Source organism: Lissotriton vulgaris, chromosome 1_1, assembly GCF_964263255.1.
Source record: "Lissotriton vulgaris chromosome 1_1, aLisVul1.2, whole genome shotgun sequence".
NCBI classification, from domain to species: domain Eukaryota; kingdom Metazoa; phylum Chordata; class Amphibia; order Caudata; family Salamandridae; genus Lissotriton; species Lissotriton vulgaris.
In genome coordinates, this window is record NC_141685.1 from 1,028,633,579 (window position 1) to 1,028,647,220 (window position 13,642).

The 13,642-nt window shown below is 48.2% G+C and overlaps 1 protein-coding gene across 14 annotated transcripts in view; it reads right to left on the bottom strand.

Annotated features, from left to right (window-relative positions):
• CACNA1A (calcium voltage-gated channel subunit alpha1 A) overlaps positions 1–13,642 on the bottom strand; it is a 1,308,076-nt gene that overhangs the window by 462,507 nt on the left and 831,927 nt on the right. The gene's annotated exons all lie outside the window — the stretch shown is intronic.

Sequence of the window (13,642 nt, forward strand, 5' to 3'; positions counted from 1 at the left end):
GAAGACTGCTCATGCGATGTGGTCTTTCCTTCGCACTTCCGAATCCAAGCAGCCAGGTTTTACAAAAGGTGTGGAGAGAAGCCCAAACAGTAGCCTTGCAAATGTCTGCAACTAGAGCCCTTCTTGCCAGTGTAGGGATAGACGACTTAGCTCTGGTGGAATGAGCTCTGATGCCCTTCGGTGTTTTTTTTATGAGTCAAGGCATAACACATTTTAATGCACAAGATGGTCCAGCTTAATAATATTTTCCTGTGGATTGACTTGTCCCTCACCCTTCCCACATAAATGATAAAAAGTTGGTAATTGATTTCTAAAGTCATTGATGTAGAAGCTGGCTGCTCTCTTGCTGTCTAGCCTGTGGAGACTCCCCTCCTTTTTTGTAGGATGTGGGGGAGAAAAGAAGGTTGGCAGGGTGATGGATTGGCCTAGGTGAAAGTGCCTCCAATGGGGAATACATTAAACATGTGAGAACAAGATTAAGATCCCTCTGTGAAATTGAAAATGGCAAAGGGGGTACATTTTTGTGAGACCTTTCAAAAACCTTATGACTACAGGAGTCTTCAAAAAGGGCGGTTGGTCCAGCAGACAGAGAAAGCAGATAAATATCAATTGACTGTGCCTACTGAGCATCCTTGTTGAGGCAGCGAAAGGGCGAATCATTAGATGTCGGCTTGAAGAGGGTCTACCGAGTTGTACCTACACAACTTCATTAACTTACTCTATCTCCCCTAATATACCATTTTGGTCGAATGTGTGTAGGCACACAGTTTGACATCTATCAAATCAGGAGGTAAAGTAAACGCTTTCAGATTACTCTTTTCAATCTCCAGGCATGAAGGTGGAGGCTCAGGAGGTTGGCGTGTAGTACCTGCCCCCGCTACTACAAGAAGATGTGTAGCCGGGGAGGGAGAGAAAACTGAAGCACAGAAAAACTTGGGCCGAGTTGAGGCAGATCTCCCTCAAGACAAGAGGAATAAATGGTTTGAGAGAAAACACATAGTGAAGCGGAAAGTTCCTGCAAGTGAAACATGTCTTCCTGAGCTCCCTGCAATGGATGCTAGAGGGCACACAAATTGAGGCAGTAAGAGTTCTTGTGAGTGACACAGATATCCACCAGAGGCGTCTTCCAAAGACTGAAGATGTGTTGGACTACATCCGGGTGAAGGTGCCGCTCGTGTAAGGCAATTTGACGTACTTTCTTTTTGAAGATTTTCTGCACGTATATTCAGTACACTGGCCAGATGTTTGGCTACAAGCCAGATCTGATGGCCTAATCCAAGAACCAGTTGCAGAGCTTTTCAGCTGGGAAAGTGAGACCCTACACCTTCATGCTTGTTGATGTACCACATCTCGGTTATAGTTTCTGTTAATATCTGGACTGGTAGGGAAGGGAAGGCAGGCTTTGAATACCAGCTGGAGAGTTCATAATTGTGATGTGCAATCTCTGGTCCTCTGGACACCAAAAGCCTTTGATCTTCACTTCGCCCTTGTGAGCTCCCCATCCTACGGTGGAGTCATCCGTGATGATTGTTGTCCTGCCTTTGGGGGTTGGAACGACTTCCATTGACTCATATTGCCTTCAACACTCCACTACTCAGAATGTGTGCAGTGTCTCTGGAGATCGTGATGGAACTCTTAAGATTCCCGCCATGTTGGAAGCACTGACTGCAGATACACCAATGGAAAGCTTTCATGTGCCAGTGTGTGTGAGCGACCAAAAGAATGCAGGAAGCTAGCAGGCCTAGCAGGCATAAGACCATCAGGACTGGGTGTCCTGTACTCTCTGTGGAGGGGAAAGGATTGGTTAAATGTGGTGATCAGTACTGCCCCTAGAGACAGGATGTGCGGAGGAAGCACCAGGTGGAATTTAGGCTTGTTGATTGAAAAACCGAAGTTAAATAGCATTGGGGTCTTGACTTTCAGGTGATGCAGCACCATCTCTGGAGATCTGGTCTTGAGGAGAATGCCATCTAGGCAAGGGAACGCAGGAATTCCTGATGGTCTGAGATGGGATGCAACCACTACTATCACCTTCATAAAAGCTCAAAGTGCTGAAGTTAGGCCAAACGGAAGGACTGTAAACTGGAAGTGGGCAGATCCTACTGTGAAGCAAATATATTACCTGTGCAACTGCAGACTTACTATATGTACATATGTGCAGGTGACAGACACCATCCATTTCTTCAGCTTCCATCCCGAACAACACCTGAGTTAGGGACAGCATTTTGAGCTTCACCTTTCGGAGGAACCAGTTGAGGGGAGGGGGGGGTGATGTGGTATGTTACTATTCAAAAAGCCATGTCTCGAGGAGTTTTCTGAAGGTCAGGAGGTTCTGGGTTTTGCGTAGTTTGGTGGGGAGGGAGTTCCAGGTCTTCGAGGCAAAGAAGCCGAAGGATCTCCCTCCGTAGGTGGTGCTACGGATGCGGGGGACTGTGGCGAGGGCAAGGTCAGCCGAACGGAGGAGACGAGTGGGTGTGTGGAAGTTCACTCTTTCGTTGAGGTAGATTGGTCCAGTGTTGTGGAGGGATTGGTGGGCTTGGATGAGGATTTTGAAGGAGATCCTTTTGCTGATGGGTAGCCAGTAAAGGAGTCTGAGGTGGGTGGAGATGTGTTCATGGCGTGGAAGGTTGAGTATGAGCCGGGCGGCTGCGTTCTGGATCCGCTGGAGTTTCTGGTGGAGCTTGACTGTGGTGCCAGCGTACAGGGCGTTTCTGTAGTCTAGTCTGCTGTTGATAAGTGCTTGGGTGACGGCTTTCATGGTTTCTATGGGGATCCATTTGTAGGTCTTACGCAGCATGCGGAGGGTGTTGAAACATGAGGAAGTTATAGAGTTGATTTGCTGGGTCATGGAGAGAGAGGAGTCTAGGATGATGCTGAGGTTGCGTGCATGGGTGGATGGTGATGGGGGTGTTCCTAGGGCGGTGGGCCACCAGGAGTCGTCCCATACTGTCGTGTTGGATCCAAAGATGATGATTTCGGTTTTGTTGGAGTTGAGTTTGAGGTGGCTTGCTGTCATTCAGTTGGCAGTGGCGAGGAGTCCGGCGTGGAGGTTTGTCTTGGCAGTGGTGGGGTTCCTGGTGAAAGAGATGACGAGCTGGGTGTCATCTGCGTAGGATTTGATGGTGCTTCCGTGTGGGCGGAGGATGTTGGCGAGTGGGGCCATGTAAATGTTGAAGAGGGTGGAGCTGAGGGAGGATCCTTGGGGGACCACGCAGATGAGATTGGTTGCTGGGGACAGGAACGGGGGAAGAGAACTTTCTGCATTCTTTCGGCGAGGAAGGAGGTGAGCCAGTCCAGGGCCTTGTGTTGGATACCTTTGTTGAAGAGGCGTGTTCAGAGGATTTGGTGGCAGACAGTGTCGAAGGCTGCGGACAGGTCCAGGAGGATGAGTGGGACGGTCTCGCCCTTGTCAACTCTGGTTCTGAGGTCGTCAGTGCAGGCCATGAGGGCGGTCTCAGTGATGTGGTTCTTGCGGAATCCAGACTGGGAGGTGTCAAGTGCATTGTTTTCCTCAAGGAAGTGAGATAGGCGGGCGTTCACTGGCTTCTCAGCGACCTTGGCGGGGAAAGGGAGTAGAGAAATGGGGCGGTAGTTTGTGATGTCATCAGGGTGTGCTTTGGTTTTTTTTAGGAGTGCAGTTACTTCGGCGTGCTTCCAGGAGTCCGGGCAGGTGGCGGTGTCGAAGGAGCTGTTGATAAAGGAGCGGAGCTGGGGAGCGATGATTGCACTGGCTCTGTTGAAAACGTGATGGGGGCAGGGGTCCATGGGGGATCCCGAGTGGATGGAGTTCATGGTTGTTTCGGTTTCCTCTGATTAGTTGATGGAGTTTGCGTAGGTGGTTTTGAGTGTGGAGAAGTTTGATATGGAGGGTTCTTGTCGTCAATCTTTCTCGGTCTTGCTGCATTCACACTTGGAGGCTTGGATTTCAGTGGTGAACCAGGGTGCGGTCTTGATGTTGCGGGTGGTGTTGTTGCTTTTCTGAGGGGCGAGGGAGTCTGCGCAGGTTGTGATCCATTGTGTGAGGTTGTGAGCGGCGACGTTGGGGTTGTTGGGGGGGGGGTTGTGAGAGTTTGGCGAGCAGGTGTTCTGTGGGGACCTTGTCCTACTTACGGTATGATGTGGTGTGCTGTCAGTAGTTGGTTTTGTGAAGGAGAAGTGGACGCAGTGGTGGTCGGTCCAGTGGAGTTCGGTGGTGTGTGTGAATGTTCTGTGGTTGCTGGCGATGAAGATTGCATCTAGCGTGTGTGCTGCTGAGTGTGTGGGTGAGGTGACCAGTTGTTTGAGTCCTAGGTTTGTGAGGTTATCTAGCAGGGTGGTGGAGTTGTGGTTCTGGGTGTTTTCTAGGTGGAAGTTGATGTCACCAAGGAGGATGTAGTCTGTGGAGGTGAGGGCGTGGGGGCTGATGGTGTCAGTGATGGCATCACAGAAGGGGGGTGCGGTCCAGGTGGTCTGTAAATGAGGGTTCCTCTGAGGGTTGTGTTGGCGTTTAAGTGAATTAGGAAGTGTAGGTGTTCTGCGCTATCCAGAGTGTTGTGGGTATTGTTGGTGGTGACCGTGATGCTGCTTTTATGTATGATGGCGATACCTCCCCTTGGTTTATTTAGTCGATCCCTACGAGAGATTTTGTAGCCTTCTGGGATGGCTCTGGCTATGTCGGGTTCGGATGATGGGTTCATCTAGGTTTCCGTAAGGAAGGTGATGTCGGGGGAGTGTGTTGTGATCAGGCCCCAGAGCTCGATGGCGTGCTTGTGTACGGAGCAGGTGTTTAGCAGTATGCAGTTAAGGTGCTTGCGGGGGCTGTTGTTGTCGTGGCGCGTGTTGGTGTTGCTGTGGGGTGCAGTGGTGTTGTTGTGGAGTGTGTTAGTGTAGTTGCTGTGGTGCATGTTATAGTAGGTGTGTGGTGTGTTAGAGTTTGTGTGGAGCGTGTTGGTGTGGTTGGTGTTTGTGGGGGTGCAGGAGAAATGGCATGCATGACATGTGAAGGGTCTGTGTGTGTGCTTGGGGTTGGCTTGGGTGCAGGCAAGGTGTTGACCTGGCTTGAGGGCGTGGAGTGCAGAGGAGGAGTAGTGTTGACTATGGGGGTCGGGCGGTGACAGCCAGGGGGACTGGCGCTGGGCACGGTCCAGGCGCAGACGGGCTCAGATGGGCTTGCCTCTGGCGCGCCCACGCTGAAACGAAAATGGGGCACCAAAAGTGCACAATACAAATACAATCACAATTTTAAGCAAATTTCGATATGTAAAAAACAAAACACAGAGCAAGAGCAGAGTATGCAAGGTGCTCCTATCACAACAGCAGCGGCAGCGAGGCAGCAAGGACGGGGTCAGGTGCACGAGGGCAGAATGGAGGGTCTGCCCGGCACGAGGAGTCTGGCCTGGCCTTAAGGCAGGTCAGGGGTCACTCATAGCGTCGCGCTGCGGCCACCATTAAAAAGGGGGGGGGTGGGAGGGAGGAGCAGCTGGGAGGAGGGAGAGGGTCGACCAATGAGAGCGCGAGTGGGGTGGGGACGCAGGGGCAGGGGCGGAGAACCGGCAAGAGCCGGAGGGGAAAGCAGGCAGCAGGAACAGGGGGTACAGCAGCCAATAGTGGAGCGAGGCACTGAATTGTGGAGGACAGCAGAGGGGGGGGTGGGGGGGGGGGGAGTACACAGCGATCAGGTTCAGGGACCGGTCCTCAATGTTTCCTTTCAAGATGACAAAGCAGCCCCCCGGATCGTGTACTACTTTACGTGCCACAAATAGAAGAGCACGGCATATCAGGACCGTCACCCCCGAGATCCTAGGGTAAAACCAGAGTGCCAGATCCCACCATAGCCATAGCGCGCCAGAAAGGGATAGTGGTTGCCTACTAGGTGGGTCTCCTGAAGCATAAATATATCCACAGTGTGCCGCTGGGCATACCTCAGGACCTCAGTGTGCTTGCCCTTATCTAAGCGGCCGTTAATATTCCAGGACATAACATGAAGTGATGTCATCCCGGAATGTACTACCTTATTAATATTCAATAGGTAGGTTTCACTTTGGGAATGGCCTGCACTCACAGGAATGGTGGCCTCCTGGTATTAGCAGACCACCATATCTGTGATTACTTTTAAAATAAAGCATTTTTCTTTGTAATGCAGTGTGTTTTAGTTAAAGGAAAACGTAATGCATTTCAAAAACAAAAATAAAAAGCTATCTTTTCATTTTGTAAGGGTAGGCAGTGGTCCATTGGACCACTGACTGCTCTTAAAAATGTTTGCGCCCACATTCACAAAGAGGAAGGTCCCTTGGGAACCTCTTCCCATTTGCTAACGGGTTACTACCAACTTGAAGTTGGTGGTAACTGTGAATGCTTAGCGACCACATTCCTGGTCGCAAAATATTCCTACATACCACAGCAACTCGCTATTTGGAAGGGACGCCTAAACAAGCCCCTTCCTAATAGGGACTAGCAAACTCTATTTTGCGAGTCGGTAATAGGTTACCGACACGCAACATAGGGTTGGTACATGCCAAAAAACATTTTACTGGTCGCAAACGAGAGGTAAAATACTTCGAAGCACAGAAACTAGCAAGCGGAGGGTAAAAAGGGATCAGAGGAACTAAGTTAAGAGGAGATTTATATGGACTTGTCCTACAAAATAAAAATGTTCGAGAACACAACAAACAAAAAAACAGAGGATCAACAACATAAATAAATCAGTGTTTTACTTTCAATAATTTGTTATCGGAATACAAGAGACTCACTGTTTTAACAGAATCCAGGATTGTACTATTGCAATGGTCTCTGTCTGCCTGCTGTGACAACGAATGCCTCAGTATCACCAGGCTAAAATTAGCACACACTTCACGTACTTTAACATATCCAATAGCGTGACTGGCCACTGGGTGTCACTGTTGTATCAGTTTCCAGATGATATCAAACTGACACCAAAGGTGAACTGAGAGCTAAAAAGAAGCGTCAGGACAACGGGAATGATGTCCCAATAAAGAACTAAATATGCGCCATAATAGACTAAAATTATGCAGCATGAAAAGCAACTGCTAAACTGCTCCTCAAGACGTCAGGTAGTGCATATGGCGAATGGCCACTTTGTGTTACGGCTAAACAGGTGAACGTCTGCACTTTCGTGGACCTATGTCGATTCCACACTTTAACTGGGGGCTCGGCTTCACTGCAATATTGAGTCTGCCTACTCGCTATACGACCTTAAGCAGCGTCCCATCTGTCAGCTAGTGCGCTACTGCTACTGGCCACTGGGTGGCACTGTTACACTGGCGTCTGTGTGTTGCCGTTGGACCTTTCCCAGTGCCATAGTGTGAATGGTACTAGATCTACTCTCTTCATCAACGAACCCAGCAGGTCGATTCGTTTTTAGGTTTGGTCAAAGCAAAAAAAACATACAAAATGTAGGATACACAATCAATGGTGTATCATCCGAGGAGGACTCCTAGGGTTGCAGAGTCGCCAATGTAGATTTAAGGGCAGATTTAGACTTTGGAAGATGAAGTTACCACCTAGGGTATGGCGGAGGACAATACCTCCTCCATCATCCAAAGGGACCTCTGCCCGCCAAATTTAGAGTTGTGCTCCGACCCTGCAGACAACTCTCTACATTGAAAGGCACTGCACTCAGGCGGTTCTTGAAAATGTAGAACAATTTGATGGGAAGTTGATTTTTGAAAAACAAAAATCTAATCGTTCCCCACCCTGGGAGTTTCTTCCCCAGGTTGAGGAGTCATTATTATTTCTACCTGTCCTTTACTGCCATGTTTTTCCTGGCTGTGACGGACAAGGGGGAAAAAAGCTTTTACACTGTCCACCTTAATTAGGGTGACAGTGAAAAGTCCTGCCTCCAACGGCCACTACTGCATCAGGCCATGAGAGGAAGTATTCAGCTGATGGCAAAACGGGGGCTTTGTCGATGGAATTCTTACTGTCTGCTCGACTAAATGGGGCCCATTAGGATCACAGGTGGATCGCCACCACCCGCATGGCGGTGGTGATCCGCCCGTGATCCTACCCCGCCTGCCACCCAATTTCCCTCTGTCATATTACTATGGTGCGGGGACCGTGGCGGACGGCAAGAACTTCTGCTGCTTTTCCGCCTGGTCAACTTGTTTACCGGACAGAAAAGGGTTTAATATGGTGGCGTGCCTGTTAGGCACCGCCATCCATATTACTATGCAGGCGGGTACATGCCTTTCCGGAAAGGCATGTGGTGTTAGACATTGAGGGCCCGTTGCGGGCCTCCAGGGACTCTGGGGGGTGGGAGTTGCACATGGGGGTACCTATGGTACCCCCCAGCAGTTCCATGCACAACATGCCTTCCTGGCATTGTGGCGGGCGGTGCTGAGTGCACCGCCCGCCACAATGACAGGAATGCAGGATGCACCCGCCACTGTGGCGGGCGCATCCTAATTGCCCCCACGGGACCCCCGCCCTTATGGCGGGCGGTCCCGTTTACCGATGTCCGCCATCCTAATGTCCCCCATAAGAGAATGGCGGCCTGTCAGTTAGGCAGGTAGGATACTTTGTCACATTTGAAGCAGAGTGGCCATACACCAAACTATAAATCAGGCCCTCAGGGGCACAAATTCAATAGTAAGCTCCAGAGTTAGAGTTTGGCAGACATGTACTCCGTCACAAGTGTGTCCAGCATTGGTATCTCACATAGATTCATATGCTTTAATATTTCTCCACTGTCGGGCTGGGATCCCTCAGCAATAGGAGATCCTCTAAAGCGCTGTTTTGATTTGACTTTTTTCACGTGTTTTTTTACCTATAGGTTCAATGCCAAAAGCGGCAGATAGTGTGATATATCCTTTTTCTGTCTGGATTACTTCTATTGAGAAGACAGAGGCTGCAGCAGGATAGCAGAAGAGGGAACACTACATGGGAATCTATGAAAGATATTAATACTGGAGAACCAAAATTAGAGGCTCGTAATCCATTTTATTCTCCAGCATTGGATTGTTCATAGATTCATATGCTTAAATAAAGATTAGCAAAGCATTGCTAAAGACAATCGAAGGTGGGAATTAGGCTCACCTTATAATAATAAATTTGGATCACTGTCAAAATATCGAAGGTCAAAAAATCGACCTACAAAAATATCGGAGCAAGAATATCGATGTCAAGAACATCGACATCCTTCCTACAACATGGTAAGTACAAAAATATCGGGGAAAAATATCGATGTCAAAAAGATTGTTATTAAAAATATCGTTTTTTAGTTAAAAAAATTATGTAAAATAAACTAAATAATACTTATAAATAAAATGAATATAGTTAAAATATTTTATAATGTTTAAAATTAATAAGTCATATATATATTTTATTAACACATTACTTAACCATATACATATAATATATAATATATATATATATACTTACTTAATCATCAGTTTAAATATTTATTTTTATAACTTATAAATTATTAAAACATATAAATTACAACTACATCTATGCACATAAAACAACGACATAAATACAAATTAAATAATTATTTATTAAATTTACTTTTAATTTTTTTTAAATTCATTATATTCTACATTACCTATATTAATAGAAAAAATATTAAATAGAGGAGGGATTAAAACTACTATTCCAACTCCCAAAAAAAAACAACAGTAAGGAAAATGTTGGATAGCATAGGGCCTAAAATTACTATTCCCACTCCAGGGATTGCAACAGTAAGGAAAGTGTTGGATAGCATAGGGGTAAGCATTACTATTCCAACTCCAGAGAGTGCAGCAGCAGGGAAAGTGTTGGATAGCGTAGGGGTAACAATTACTATTCCCACTCCAGACAGTGCAACAGTAGGGAAAGTGTTTGATAGCGTAGAGGTTAAAATTACTATTCCCACTCCAGAGAATGCAACAGTAGGCAAAGTGTTGGATAGCGTAGGGGTAAAGATTAGGATTCCAACTCCAAAGAGTGCATCAGTAGGGAAAGTGTTGGATAGCGTAGGGGTAAAAATGAACATACTTTTAAATAATTAAAAAAAAATTAATGATTTAATTATTAAATAACTATAATTTATTTACAAATACCAATAGGTAATTACCTATGAATATTTAATTACCAATACATTAATAATAAATACCAATAAATATTAGTTAATAAAAAATAATTACCAAATATATTCAATTAAGCTTTTTTCGATTTTAAATTGCAAAATCATAAAAACATGTGTTAAAACAATATTAAAAGATCTGTACAAGGTTAAAAACTTAATAATTGTTAAAATGCTAATGTAAAATTCATACAGGCCCCATAAATTGCTAAAATAATCACTCTAAACAGTTAATTTCATTAGGCCAATATCAGAGTAAGGACGGAGAAGCATTATATATACATATTCAATTCAGTCAAGTCAAGTCAAGTCAAATGATTTATATAGCGCGCTACATACCCAGAGGGTCTCAAGGCGCTTGAAGAAGGGTGGGGAATTACTTGTCGAATATCCAAGTTTTAAGTTGCTTTCTGAATGCTAGGTGGTTCTGAGTAAGGCGAAGGTGAGTGGGAAGTGAGTTCCAGGTTTTAGCTGCCAGGTAGGAGAAGGATCTACCTCCCATGGTGGTTTTGTTGATGCGAGGTACAGTAGCAAGGGCTTGGTTGGAGGATCGTAGCTGGCGGGAGGGGGTGTAGAAGGAAAGTCGTGTGTTGAGGCATTCGGGTCCAAGTTTGTAAAGTGCTTTGTGTGCGTGGGTTAGGAGGCGGAAAGTAATCCTCTTATTAACGGGGAGCCAGTGGAGGTTTTTCAGGTTTCCAGAGATGTGGTCTTTACGCGGGATGTCTAGTATGAGTCTGGCTGAAGCGTTCTGGATGCGTTGGAGTTTTTTCTGGAGTTTTGCGGTGGTACCGGCGTATAGGGTGTTTCCGTAGTCCAGGCGGCTCGTGACCAGTGCGTGGGTGACCGTTTTTCTAGTTTCGGTGGGGATCCAGCGAAATGTTTTTTTGAGCATGCGAAGAATATTGAAGCAAGATGATGAAACGGCGTTGACTTGTCTGTTCATAGAGAGTGAGGAGTCCAGGATGACGCCTAGGTTCCGTGCGTGGTCCGTCGGGATGGGTGCTTTTCCAAGGGCCTCTGGCCACCAAGAGTCATCCCAGGCGGAGTGGGAGGTACCTAGGATAAGGACTTCTGTTTTGTCTGAGTTCAGATTTAGACGGCTGTGCTTCATCCACTCGGCTACTTCTTTCATTCCTTCATGTAGGTTGGTTTTGGCAGTGTTAGGGTCTTTGGTGAGTGATAGGATCAGTTGAGTGTCATCAGCGTAGGAGATGATGTTGAGGTTGTGTTGGCGTGCGATGGTCGCGAGGGGGCTCATGTATACGTTGAAGAGGGTGGGGCTGAGTGAAGATCCTTGTGGCACGCCGCAGATGACTTCAGTGGCTTCTGACTTGAATGGTGGGAGGCGGACTCTTTGGGTTCTTCCGGTGAGGAACGAGGTGATCCATTCCAGTGCTTTTCCTTGGATTCCGATGTTTCTGAGGCGCTGTAATAGGGTGCTATGACAGACTGTGTCGAAGGCTGCGGAGAGGTCGAGGAGGATGAGGGCGACTGAGTCTCCATTGTCCAGTAGAGTTCGAATGTCGTCTGTTGCTGCGATGAGGGCGGTCTCAGTGCTGTGTTTGGCTCGGAAGCCGGACTGTGAGGAGTCGAGGGATTTGTTGGTTTCGAGGAAGGCGGCGAGCTGGTTGTTGACAGCTTTCTCGATGACTTTGGCCGGGAATGGAAGGAGCGAGATGGGGTGGTAGTTTTTGAGTTCGGTGGGGTCAGCTGTGGGTTTTTTCAGAAGGGCGCTGAGTTCGGCATGTTTCCAGCTTTCCGGGAGGGTGGCGGAGTTGAGGGAGCAGTTGATGACGTCTCGGAGGTGTGGTGCTATGATGGAGTCTGCTTTGTTGAAGATGTGGTGAGGGCATGGGTCTGTGGGGGATCCTGAGTGGATGGAGTTCATCAGGCGGATGGTGTCCTCAGTGGAGATTGAGTTCCAGTCATTAAGGATGTTCAAGGGGGGTGAAGGTCCTGCAGAGGGTTGGGTGGGTTGGTCTCCGGGTCGGTTGTCGAAGCTGTTGTGGATGTCTGCGATTTTGTTGTGGAAGAATGAAGCTAGGGAGTTGCAGAGGGCTTGAGAGGGGGTGATGTCGTTGGAGTTGGCTGAGGGGTTGGTAAATTCTTTGATGATGTTGAATAATTCCTTGCTGTTGTGGGCGTTGTTATCTAGACGGTCTTTGAATGCGGCTTTCTTGGCAGACCGGATTAGTTGGTGGTGTATGCGGGTGGCGTTTTTGAAGGCGTCCCTGGTGCTGGTGTTTGGGTCTTTTTTCCAGGCCTTCTCGAGGGAGCAACAGAGTTTCTTAGATTTCTTAAGATCATTGTTGAACCAGGAGGCGTTTTTGCTGCCTAGTTTGATTTGATGTTTTTTCAACGGTGCTAGGATGTCGGCACTGTTGGATAGCCATTGGGTGAGGTTAATGCCTGCTTGGTCGGGGTTTGAGGAGTGGGCAGGGGGGTTTTGAAGAAGCGATGAGGAGATCTGGTCGATGGTGATTTTGTTCCAGTTTCTTCGCAGAGTAGGTTGAGGATGGTTGTGGGTTGTGGTCTTATTGTAGATAAAGTGAACGCAGCTGTGGTCCGTCCAAAGGAGAGCTGTGGTGTGACTGAAGGAGACATGTTTGCTGGAGGTGAAGATAGGGTCGAGTGCGTGACCTGCAATGTGGGTGGGGGTAGTGACAAGTTGTTTGAGTCCGAGGTTGGCGAGATTGTCCGGAAGGGTGGTGGCGTTGCTGTCATTGTTCTTTTCCAGGTGAAAGTTGAGGTCTCCCAAAAGAATGTATTCCTCGGAGGGGAGGGCGTGTGGGGTGATAAAGTCAGTGATGTCGTCACTGAATTGTGCACGGGGTCCTGGAGGCCGGTAGAGGAGGGTGCCTCTGAGTGTGGTCTTGGGGTCGGTGTGGATCTGGAAGTGAAGGTGTTCGGCGCTAGCGAGGTTGACGTCTGAGCTGGTTGAGATGCGGATGGAATTCTTATGGACGATAGCGATGCCTCCTCCTGTTTGGTCGGTGCGGTCCTTACGGATGATCTTGTAGCCTTCCGGGATGGCAATGGTGATGTCTGGGGCTGATGAGGCATTCATCCATGTTTCTGTTAGGAAGGCGACGTCCGGAGAGATGGTGTCTAGTAGATTCCAGAGGTCGATGGCGTGCCTGTGGACCGAGTGGGTGTTGAGCAGGATGCATTTTAGGTTGTTGGTGTCAGATAACTGTGTTGTGTTCGTGGATGAGGAGTTGTTCTTGGTGCTGTCGAACTTGCAGGAGTTGCAAGAGAAGGGTCCATGGATGTGTCCAGGTGCGGCTTGGACGCAGTTGGGGAGACGGCTGGGGTTTAGGGCTAAGAGGGTGGTGGTGTCGTATGTAATGCGGGTGGGGTGGGTGGTACGAGGGCCAGGGGGTCTGGTGCTGGGCGCGGTCCAGGCGCGGACGGGCGTAGACGGGCTTACCTTTGGTGCACCTTCGGCGCGGCCGCAGCGCGTGGACGCTGCACGTAGGGGCATCTAGCTTAAGTGGAGAGTGGAGGGGGCGGAGCGTGGGAAGGGAAGCTGGGAGGCGGGAGCTGGGAGGAGACACGGGCTCACAGAAGGTAAACAGACAC